The sequence below is a fragment of the Pangasianodon hypophthalmus genome, chromosome 24 (assembly GCF_027358585.1).
Source record: "Pangasianodon hypophthalmus isolate fPanHyp1 chromosome 24, fPanHyp1.pri, whole genome shotgun sequence".
Taxonomy (NCBI): domain Eukaryota; kingdom Metazoa; phylum Chordata; class Actinopteri; order Siluriformes; family Pangasiidae; genus Pangasianodon; species Pangasianodon hypophthalmus.
Genome location: NC_069733.1, coordinates 15,907,434 through 15,920,618, shown reverse-complemented (window position 1 = coordinate 15,920,618; position 13,185 = coordinate 15,907,434).

Here is a 13,185-nt window from a genome sequence, read left to right as displayed (position 1 = left end):
ATTACAATATTACAGCTGTACCAGCCTCCGGTTATGGCTCCTTTAAAGGTTTTTAATGAGCACTTTGGGGCTCTGTTGGAACTATTGAAGCACCTGAAACAATCCATGCATGATGCTTTCTTTGGAATTGCTTTAGGGAACAATAGGGTTGGCAGATATTTTAGTTTTACATAATAAAGAAGAGATAAAGAGAGATCCATATATAGCTGATGGGGTGGTGGAGACATAAAAGATTTCTTTTACCTCTATACCATGTATGACATTTTTAAATATATGTAGATCTGAATATCAGAGAGGTTTTGATCAATTTAGAGTAAGTATATAGTGAATTTACTAAAGTGTGAAGATCTATGACCTATGAAGATCTAAGCGGCTCAATTCTCGATTCTGATTGGTCAGAAGGTGTTGATTAATTTTCTAGAACAGCAGCTCTGATAGTAGTTCTGGCTGCAAGGCAAATCACAGGTTTATGTTAATGCACTCATACTAATATATTGTCGTTACAACATAATCTAAGACTAGGAATAAACAGATTAAAAAATATAGTTTCCAGTTTCTTGGGAACATGACAAGCTGAGATTTTTGTTTGTTTGTTTTTATTTATTTTTTTAGCATTGGCAAATTGCTGCAGTATAATCGCTGTTATTGAAAAATAATCAACTTTAAAGTGGGACATCTTTGATTATTTTCCTATAACAGCATGCTTTGCCATGTCTTATTGCTTACTTATTAACAACTTTATCCATTATTAATGTCTGCATCCATCATGAAACTGTGAAACAGTTGGACACCAGAAAAAAATGCATCAAAAAGATTTAAAAATGCGTCTCACAAGGGAATCATATCTATACGATTGCAGGCGTATTACAGAAAGAAACTAAAGTGTAATCATATTTCTCTCCCGGGTAAGTAACCGTGAGACCTCACCCTCTGTGGCCTCTCGTGGCCGCAGCTTAATGACTTTGCCCTCCATCATTCGGAAAGAGATAGAAGCTACAGAAAAGGGAGAGAGAGAGGGAATGAAGAAGCAGTGGGCTTGGGAATGGAAATGCACTCTGGAGATCAGGGCTCTTCAATGCCCAGACCTTGTATGCTTGAAGAGTGAGTTGAATTAATACATTTTGGACAGGGAGAGAGGAGATGAAATGGAACAGCCCTGGCACACTAAAACATACTGATTCACTAGTGCTAGAACTGAAAATAAAGCCTAGCACTCCCTGGTTACAGAATATTGTGCGTATTCCAGCATAGTGGTTGTAAATGGCTTTGTAGGACTCTCTAATTTCTGTGAAAGTGTCTGAGAAGAAGCTGTAATAAGGATGAATTTCAGACCTGGTCATGTAGAAATATTCATTTTCCCCAAGCATTTTTTTTCTACATCTGTAGGTGGATGGGCGATTCACTGGAAAACATATAGCATGGAGTTAATATTTTATAAATAGAGCAAAATTGGCCTTGGTCTCTGAGCAGGAGGGATGATATACTCTCTATCACCTGTCAATCACAGTGACACTAGCCAATCATGGGCGTCTGTGAGCACATGTATGTGGAAGAGGGCAGATAACGCTTTCCTATGAGTGTGTGACGCAGCATGAGAAGAAGTTTGAAAAGATGTGATGTAGTTGGCTGGTTTCACATGTCTTGGCAGAAGTACGTGTCAGCCTTCACCCTCTGTGAATAGGGGAGAGCTGGTCGGTGGGTGGGGATGGCAAATTAACAAACTGGGAGAAAATAAGGCATAATGTTGTGAATTCTGGAAAACAGCAAAAAAAGATAAAGGGTTTTGACCAAATTTGGGCTTTTCTGCATATAAAACGCTTCAAGTTTAAGAAACCATTCACATACAGTATTTGTTTATATATTAAACAAATGCAGTAGTAAAAACAGTTTTTACTATAGAAACGTTAACAAAGTGCATTAATACAAACCTGTGATTTGCATCACAGGGTTCCCTTTATATATTGTACAACCCAGTACAGTACGATCCAGGAGCATTCAAAAGTTTAAGCACCCATGATGGCAGGAATGTTGTTTCTTATATTACTGACCTATGAATATTTTCCTGTTTTTTTAAAGCATCCCAAAGAGACAGAGCCATTAATGCAGTGTGAGCAAATGAGAAATTCAGCCTACAGGGGATTCTACCAATTTTACAAGAATGGTGCACATTTCCACCACTATGTAACATGTAAAATGCGAGCTATCCACTGGGAATGGGAACGTGATGGATGTCATTGGATGGATGGCTTCATTTCATGTTGACACTTTGCTGATAGATTTTCCTTTGAGGACTGATTGCAGCCTGTTCCACATGAGACTGATTTGATCAGCGGGTAAAAGAATGGCATTGTTAGTTAGAGACATGTGTTTATGCAGAGAGGATAGATGAGAAAAGTGAAGGATCATTTTGTAGGCTGTTTTGTGAAGAGGTTAATTCTGTAGTTTGAATGTAGACTTTAGTTTAGTGATATATTAAAGTTGGAAAATCATTCGACGCTGCACTGTAAACATACGTCAAGTCCGTGAAGTGGCTCTGATGGCTTATATCAAAATCTACAAGATGTGCTGGACATTTTCTGGGAGAAAACACAATAGTGTTGTGTTTAGTATCTATCCAGTCGGAAGTAGTGATATTTTTAAGGATGGAAATTGTAATGAAACTACCCATCCACTCAAGAGTTTAACAACTTGTCATCCCTTTACAACGAAAATTCCATTTAAAAAAAATGTTCATTTGTATCTTCTGCCTTTTTAAATGGTATTTTAAAAAGCAGAAACTCCTATTAAAACTTTGACATTTGTTAATTAGACCTGAAGAACACTGACGGTCTAAAACGCAATGGGATTTTCGCATAAATTTGAGTTCTGCTACACTTTTGCCACCACATAGCGAGCCATATTTAGCCACACTGAGCTGTTTTTAGTGAAATGAACTTGCAAGTGGACGCATGAGAAAGTTTAAACAGAACTCACAGCCCAAGTCTAGAGCACTCTTTTCTGTAATCGCAGCATGAGCCTCCTCCTTAAAATTACTGTAAAGCAATTCAGAATCCTTTCCCTCCTGACCAGCAGACTTCATTTGATTTAGCAGGAGAAGTATTTGGTCTCATTTATCTTGCTGCATTTGCCTTGCCAACGCTGCCAGGCCCTCAATTTAGAGAATCACATTTTCAATTTGTCTGACCGTCAGTGTCGGGGGGGGAGAAATGGTGATCTGAGCAGCTGCAGGTGGTGGAAACATGGCTCAGGACGTTGATGAATACAGCTCAGCTCTGGTGTGGCTTTAATCTCAAGGTTTTTTCGTGACAGCAGCAGTGAGAGAGCGAGCGAGCGAGCGCCTCGGCCTGTTAGTGAGCTGGCGCTGGCATTAATGACTCAAGCTTCGGTGTGGATCCGGCGTATAATACGCAGGGCTAGAGCTTCAATTTCACGACGATGACATTTGTGTAGCGGGATTTTGCTCGCTCTCTATTAAAAGTTTATTCAGCAATCCTGTTTGTTAGAGGCAAGAGGGAATAGATCGATTTATATTGTGGTGCAGGGGGAATTGGTCGACGTAAAGCAGTTAATGAAGGAGAGGAATTGGTTGTGTGGCTTGTGGCAGCAAAAATGCAAAAAAAAAGAGCAATGGAAAAGTAATGTCTGTGAATGAAAAGAGGTTTTCATTTGGTAGGGTTTCCATTGATTTCATTTCACTTAGACAAGAAAGAAAGCATTCTATTTGTAGAGGTTAGGTCAGAAAATGTCCAGAGTTGTAGTTTATGAAAGCCAGTATTCTGTGATTCAATCGCGAATAGTTTCAAAAATGTAATTTGGACGGCTATCACGTTCTCCACTGTAGCATGACTGTAGAAAGACGTTCTGCCCGATGTGAATACAGTCCTGCATTTCTTAGTGGATGTACATTACCGAAACGTTTACCTGAGTCACATATTAATGAGAGCTTTGTCTCCAGGTAACATCTGCTTAAGTGGTTCAGTGCTGGGATTTGTAGCAGACACAATGACAGAATGAAATGAGTGTGGAATTTCATATTAAGCAGTATACACAGACAGGTGGCTCGGTGACACTGTTATGCTCTGGGGGGCATTTATTTATTTTGCTGGCATGGTTTGGTCCACGTCTCCCCAAGAGCCACTCCAAATCATACAGAGTTCTTTGACTGATCACCTTTATCCTCTGATTCATTGTTTTTCCATGTTATTCCTTTAATTTGCTACAGTGGGCCCACTGTAGCCTCAGATTCCTGTTCTTGGCTGACAGGAGTGGAACCCGATGTGGTCTTCTGAGATGCCCATGTGTGTTCTGAGATGCTTTTCTGCACACCACTGTTGTAAAGAGTTGTTATTTGAGTTACTGTAGCCATCCAGTCAGTATGAACCAGTCTGAACTTGTGCTCACATGTATTGTTTTTTCATACTGTTCTGTCTAAACCCTAGAGACTGTTGTATGTGAAAATCCCAAGAGATTTTTTATGAAACACTCAATCCAGTGCATCTGGCACTCACAAAACTCACTGAGATCATATTTCTCCCCAATCTGATGTTTGATGTGAACATTAATTGAAACTCTTGAACTGTATTTGCATATTTTATTTATTTAATTTTTTTTTTGTATTGTGTTGCTGCTGCATGATTGGCTGCTTGGATAATTATTGGATGATGGAGTAGATGTAATGGTGTTCCTATTTAAGTGGTCAATGAATGTGTATATATTCTGTATTTAAGGCATGAAAAGTTCAAAAAGACTGTCAAATAGTTTGCTGCAACAGCTCTCACAAGGCCTAAATCAGAAAATATCTATAGAAGTAATCCATGCTGTATCTTGGCACCGAGATAAATTAGTCCAAATTAATCTCCTAAAAAAGCCTTGTAAATAGTGCAGTTGATCAGTTTCACTGTAAAACGAATGAATGTAAAAGCTAATTTTATAGATAATTTCCCAACGCTTCATAATTTATCCAGCCAAAACCCTATAACCACTCAGGATTATATCTAACAGACTTGATGCTAGCATTAATACTAGTATTATTATTATTGACTTTATGTCTGATTCACGATGCTGAGAGGATTCTTGATCTAGTCGTGACACACCATTGCAGTCTGCATCGTCAGTTCTTTTTTTTTTCTCTCAAGCCCTCTGGCTTGCCCTCAGTTCTCTCTTACAGAAATATAAAGCTTCATTTTGTTATTATTACAAGCACTGACAGCAACATCGAGTTTGATTTCCTATTTAGCCTACTTCGCATTTCACTTGGCCACGCTTCACGGAGCACACGGGCAAATGGGAAATGTTTCATAATATAAAAACTAAGCAGTGGGAATAGATCTCCAATTCCATAACTGACTACAACTACTGTGAACACTAAGACTTGAAAACACATTTGGATACAGATATGGAGGAGTTTCTCCAAGAAAATTACACAGTGTATAATGGTTTGTATGATTAAATATACTAAAAATAAAATAAAAGGATTTTCTTAGAGATGTATGACAGATTAATAACATCTATTCTGAAACACAGGATGCTGGGAATTATTTCTGTTAGTGTCTGATTTATATTATTTAGATATACACTGTATTACAGTAGGTTACTCTGAGTAAAGTAATGAGTATTAAATAGAATATGTCATATTCAACCTTCCAAATTACAAAGTCCTTTACAAATGATTCCCCTTCATGTTGCAAAGAAGGTTACGGCAGATCAGAGGGAGCATTTTAATCAATTTTATTTGGCATAAGAAAAAAAAACCCACAGATTTAGAATATCAAAGCTCCAACTCCCAAACCCTAAAAGTGGATTAGCATTACCTTATATTTTTGTCGTCGCTTGCCATGTGAGAATTACTGTTGCTTGCCTTTCTTCAAAATCCTGTAACCTGGCAAAGGCTCATGGTTAGTTCTTCTTGTCTCTCTATAAGGTGTCTGACTGTACTGTCGGGAAAACTATAAATTATGAAACACTTCCTTTGCAGTAGCGTACACATTGGGTGAAACTGGATAGCTTGTCTTCTGCTCTAAGAAGCTCACTTAAGCCACTCAGTGTAGGAGACAGAATTTTACTCCAGCTGTGTAAGCATCAACGCTACAACAATACAACACTCTGATGTCAACAATTCAACAGTGTTAACATTTACAAGGAAAATTTAACCCTTTCATGCATAGTGTCCACACTCATGGACAGTCAATTTAAGGCTCTTTTTTATATTTTAATACATATTTTTATATATTTTTAAAATATATTTTATATTTTATAATTTGAAATGTAAATCGCCTATTTTAACTGTAAATTAATATAACCTTCTTTAGCTATCAATATTATATTTATTTCCCAATCTGTACTAACATTCTAAAAAAATTAAATAACATTTTTTTTTACACTGTTTACACTGAACGCCTTAGATTTATGAAAAGGGTATTTTTTTTGTTATTGTTTTTTGGTATCTACTTTTTTCTACCTCGAATATTTTAAAATATTTTACACCTTAATGTTTTAGACATTGGAACACATTGGAAGACTGATTTAGCCTCATGGACAATCCATTTACTTTTTAATATTTGATACTTAGACAGAATCAAAGTTTATATATCATGTAATTTTAAGGTTAAAATATATCCTTAAGAATCTGGATATGCGTATAAATAATTTATGCTTGAAAGGTTTAAAATACTTTTCCGTCAGCTTTATGGGTATCTCCATACTGTGAAGAATGATCCCTTATCAGGATATAAGTTATACAACTGAATGAAAATCCTTGGCCAAAACTAAAATGTAGGGCACAATGGACCGAAAACTGAAAGAAAAAGAAAATCAAGTGCTGGATTTGTTATTATTGCTAAATATTTTAGTGCTGTTGCATAAAATTATTACAATCATTAATTATTTACTGCTTAATATAAAAAACCAAACCACTGTGTTTTAAAAAAGTCAATAGGAAATGTGAAAAAATAGGACAAACAAAAATAGAGGAAAAACATGTAAATAGCTCTAAACTGCATTTAGAATGTGCACAAGTAAATGTAAGAGTAAACATTGTTGAAATAATAATAATAATAATAATAATAATACATAGTATATGATACAGTAATAAAAGTAAGACACTAAATACTTTTTAATACTTGTAATATAGGAAAGCTGAATAGCAAGAGCTCATTTGTTCAAAAAAAAAAAAAAAACTTGAATGGCAAATACTCCTGCTCTCTCTGATGAATCATGCTCGAGCTCTTCCAATGTTCATTTGGATGCTGAATGTTCATTTAATATTCATTTTATGGGTCTGCTCACATGTGGTCAATTTGTCTAAAGTTCACTTAGTGCTGATGCATTTTATATATGTGGTCATTAGAAGTCATAAAAGCCCTTTAATGTCATCGGGGTTCTTCGGCCAAATTCTGAAGTCGGTGCCATTGCCGTCACCATCACCAGTCCTCCAGTTAATGCTCACGCTGCACATCGTAGAGGCAGCAAAGCTCCTCAGAGAGCGGTCACACTTTACGCTGAATTACAGGCGCGAGTTTGCAGTCCTGTGTGTGGGGTAAAACACAGCCTGCTGTCTCCAGAGTGACACACACTTTCCCCGGCACCCATAAAAATTAATAACACACTAAATAATTGAACTATAATGAGATGAAACCTGGATACATTATTCAGATCTGCAGACAGTCACAGCTTGGAAAGTGTTATTTAGAGCAAATTATGGTATTATACTCTACAGTGGGCTGTAGACGTTTTTAAAGTGATAGCTAACTGTCATTTTTTTATCACTATTGTAAAGAAATTTCATCAACTCAATGATTGCATATGAAGTCAAATAATGGCTGCTTATATTTTGATGAGCTGTTCTGAATGGGTTTCTGCAGAAATATTACCATCATGCTCTCTGTTAAACCACAAACAGTGAGCTGCTTAAATAATGGTGCATAAGTAAGGAATAAAATACTGTTAACAACCTAGTTGATTATTTCCCTACAACATATTGTCCAGAAGTGTTTTATTCCTCTCATAACACATAAATTTGCCAATAAGTACCATTTTTATGTGTTTTTTAAAAGTTTATAGTTATGTTTAATGCTGTATCACTTCCATTACAGCAGCTATAAACAGTCATCCCCCCAGGCTCTGCTCTATCTCTATCTTGAAGTTAATATGACAAAAAATAAACACATTTTGTCATTTTATTAAAAAAAAAAAAAAACAGAAAGCGCAAACTCGTCTGTCTTGAAGACTTTCCTGTGTCTGTAAACTTAATAACTATTCAAAGCACTGACACTAGAGACTCCTTCCATAAATGATAAATAAACAACTCCTTACACAAAACTTTGCCATATCAACAATGATATGTTTTTCTTCATTAAATAACAAACACATTTTTAAATCTAGTTATTAGCTGTAGATTATATGGAGTGTCTGTGGTATAATACAATATGTATCATAACATGAAGATGTCATAAATATAAAGACTCATAACTAAAGACTCATAAGCTCTTTGTCTTCCGAAAGAAAATGTAATAAAGACATCCATTTATGTTGCCAGGATGGAATATTGCATTGCATGAATGACAGTATTTTATACAATCATATGCTTTGATATAAAAATATCAGTTTTATCAGGTTGTCCTTTTTATTACAGCTTAGGTTATTATCTGTTTAGGTACAGTCCTGACTGACAATCATTCTGTTTCCCATATATTGTATTAAATATTCCAAGTCAGTAGCACATTTGCATATGTCATGCTTGGACCAGACTAGCGGAGACATACACAGGTTAAAAATAACAGAGTTTTGTTAAGGAAAGAAATGACACAATGCAAACAGAGTGAAAATAGCAATCAAGGGCAAAGTAAAAAAAAATGCCATGCAACAAGGTCAAAACCATAAATTATTTATATTTAAATAGAGTATAAACAGGTGTTTCGTATACATTATTTTGCCAAAGGTTTGTGGACAGCTGACCATCACACCCATACGTTTTTTCTTGAATATCCCCTTCCAGATTTAGTCCCCCTTTGCTGTTATAATAACCTCCACTCTTCTGGGAAGGCTTTCCACTAGATTTTGGAGCATGGATGTGGATGTGGTAGTGAGATCAGGCACTGATGTTGTGTGACAAGGCACTGATGTTCATCGCAAAGGTGTTCAGTGGGGTTGAGGTCAGGGATCTGTTCAGGACACTTGAGTGCTTCCACTCCAACCTTGGCAAAACATCTCTTCATGGACCTTGCTCTTGTCTGGAACTGGTTTGGCCTAGAGCCTTTAGTTCCTGTGAAAGGAAATTATAATTCTACAGCGTACAAAGACATCCTATACACTTGTGTGCTTTCAACTTTGTGGCAACAGTTTGGGGAAGGAACAAATATGGGTGTGATGGTCAGGTGTCCAAAGATTTTAGTGTTATAGTGTACATTCAAAGTTCTTGTGATCAGTCAGTACTACAAACAGATATAAAAGCTCCCTCCAAACAGTGCCTCCATTCTCCTCGTACCAGTTTGCAGGGAAATGTTTTTCGAGAAATTTTGGATACTAGATACCTCTTGTTGGGATTACCATTTTTACAATAATATGATCTCTACTTCTGAACCATCTAATTCAACTATGAACAAGGGTTCCAGGGGCTTAAGAATGGAAAGCTGTTAGTGTATGGAAGCCTTGTTCAATTTGTTCTTTCCGTTTCTGAGTACAGCAGCCTCAGTGGAAAGACTGCTATACTACTAAACTCTCTAACTGAGCATGTATAATCTTTCAAGGAAGTGTTGACTCTTTTCAAGGATTCTCTTGAGTACTGCTCTGAGTGACATGGACACTAAATGATAAGGAATAAATCAATATCTCATCAATATAAGCTATTAGAAAATGGCCTAGCATGTCCCTTAAAACACGGAACTAAAGAGGGGGGCATTGACCAGGCCATATGGCATTACTAAATATTCATAATGTCTAGACTTATTTATGAATGCTGTTTTCCACTCAGATTTGGACAAAGTTATAGGTACTGCCAACTTTGCTGACATATCGAGCACTTCAAAATAGTCCTAAAGAAGTGGATGGGGATATTTTACTATGATACTGTTGAGTCTGCTATAGTCAGTCAATACATTGGCACAACCTCTCTAACTTCTTTTCTACATAAAGACACTGACTGCGGTGGGAATATTGCAGGATCTAATATATCCCTGCTCAAGGGCTTCACTGACATACTCTTTCATGGCTTTGTGTTCAACTGGGAAAAAGTAGGTAATGCGTAAATCTAGGTATTATGGAACCCTGTACTTGCTCAATGGCACGGGAACAATATGGGGAAGTCTGGTAGCTTGCTTCTTACTGTACATTTCTAACAGATCTTGATACCTGAATTTCTACTTGATCAGAAGAGGTAGATGATATCATGAACTTAATGTGCAGGATTGAATACAGGCATCAGACCATGACACGATGCTCAGTTTTTCCCAACAAATATTAGAGTTGTGTTTTCCAAGCCTATGAAGACATAAGATGATGGGATAATAATTTTACTTGAAAAAAAGGGGGGTGGGATTTCTTTCTGATGGATGATTCCAACAGTGAGATGGAATTCTTTGGTAGTATGTGTGATGTTTTAGGATCCTACAGGTCTTTAGTCAAGAGATTGAACCTGTAGTTGTTGAGATATTGGCGTGGTGAGGATCTCTAGTTCCTCGTTGAGGTGATGATCACTGAACTTTCTAGCAGAGTTGATCAGTGCTGAAATATTTTTTTTCAGCAGTCCAAGCCAATAGACAACAGGGAAAAAAAGAGAAATAAAGTTTTCAGAGATGACATCGCAGCATTATCACACAGAGTAATGTGTGTACGTCTAGTAGAGATATCGATCACATGATCTAATGCATCATCTTGTTTTTTTATTCAGTTGACTTGACTGACTAAATCCCTGAACGTTTGCTGTGTTGTGTGACAGGTGAACCATCTCAGTATTGTAGTTGCTGCTAAAGCTGAGCCTTTTCTGTTTTTTTGCAAAGGAATTTCTGATAAGCCTCACAGTGTCTGCTGTGCAGATGCACAATCAGGTTAGTGTGTTTTTCCCTTTGATTCCAGCACTGCATATTATAGAACCAGGTATGTACTTTTTATATATTCAAGATACTCCCATGTCGCACGTAATCACTTTCTGCCAGCTAGAATTCCCATTTTATGTACTAAAACCTAGAACCTTAGTCATGGACCCAAGCCAACTGTCCACGGTTAAGGTTTTTGGACATAGTATCTGCACAGCTAAACATTGCACTTTATTTAAGTGACTTTCACTCCAAAATTAATACACAAACCAACATAAAATAAAAAGGAAATGAATCAATATGCTCTCACTTTCAAATTGGCAAAAATTTGAAGGCCTTGTATGAAAACTTACAAAGGTTAAGGTTAGAGTTAGGGGTGGAGTTTGTGCTCATACTTTGTCTTATGACTTCATTCATATAAAAGTGAAGAAAATTCAATCACATAGTCTTAGTTTCATTGTTTTTTTATTTCTTATTTGTTTTAGATTTAGTTAATGATAATAGCACTGATTCTTATATGACAAATTAGATTGTTTGGGTTTAAGCAATTTCATTTGTTGATAATGACTGTCACTGATGGATTTATTAGTATTTTAAACACTTTGAGTAAGAAATGTAAATTTTGAATTAAATCCTTGTGCTGCACATTATAAACTAATGAACTGAAGTGATGAGTGCATTGGGAATTTTAAGAGAGGTTCTGCAAAGAATTTTCTATTTCTGTGACACTATTACAAGCACATTCTCTCCAGAACCTGAACAATATCTCAGCTAAGAAAGGTGGGCAAACAATGAGGCTGGAAAGGTCGTGAACTTGACTCCCCTCTTCAGCAGATAGAATTGAACCTTTTGAGCTTTCTTATAGCTGAAATCTAATTCTGCCTCGCCAAAAAAAATTGAGTGTGATTCCTCATGTGGCCATCACCCAGTCACGCAGTGGCCTTGCTTGATGAACTACAGAGGTCATGTATCTTTCAGGATCAGATGCTTTAGAGAATTCTGAGTAATCACAGAAAGGTCTCATTGTGTTCAGGATAAAGGAAGAGTGAGATTGAGTCTGTATTGAGACTGAGTCTATCTGTATGCATGAGGTGCTTCCATCACCTTCTATCTTGATCACTATCTCATTTTCTCAATCCATCTTTATACCTTAATTCACTCTTCATCCAGTCCTGCAGCTTAAACTGAGTGTCTTCTTATTCTTTTTACTTGACAAGTGTTCCATCATTTTTTTTCACACCTATTGCTGTTTATGTTGTTGCAGGAAACATGCAAGGAGGCAGTTATGGTTACCACCCCAAAGTTGATTATTTTCCCATAACAGCACATCACTAAATGTTTTGGAACATCAAAATTAGTTCGTTCCTGTTATCACTTACGTTCTACCAGTAATAAACAGTTGTTCCCTCTTTTTTTCTCTCCCCTGAAGTTAATAAGACAAAAAAAAAACACACAGCTTGACACATTATCAAGAAATCACAAAGCACAAAGTCTGTCCTGAAGAGTTGCCCATCATGGAAAACTTACTGACAGTTACAAAGTGCTTGTACTGGAGACTCCTTCCATAAATGTTAAATAAATCCATAAATGTTAAATATGAACCATATATGGGATGTAGCTTCAGTGTGGTTATTTTTTGTCATGTTACCTTCTTGTATCTGGGTTTAGATAAACGTATTAACATGATCTGTTAAGTATTATTTTTGTTATTTTGTATAAGGGCTCCGTAGAGTACATTGCGAGAATTTCAATTTGTGGGATTATATGAAATTAATAACATGTACCATGCATGTGCATTTTTGCATGCTAATTTAAGCAAAATATTAACTTTTGATTATTAACTTTTCGTGTTTCAAGAAAAACGAAAAACACTGGTGAAGGCTTATGCTGGCTAGCTATTTGAAACTGTCTATGTAGCTATAGAAGCTATTTAAGATTATATATTTATATAATGTGTGTGTGTGTGTGTGTGTGTGTGCATTTTATTTCGTTTTTATACCGAAGCACTGTTGAAAGCTTAATTCTGATCGCTGTATAACAGCAGCTCTGACAGTAGCTTGGCTGTAAGGTCTATATTATTGTGCCTGTTATTATGCATTATCGTTTCTGCAGAAACAACTTGCACAAGAACTTGTGTAATCGTTGTGTCAACCTGTGT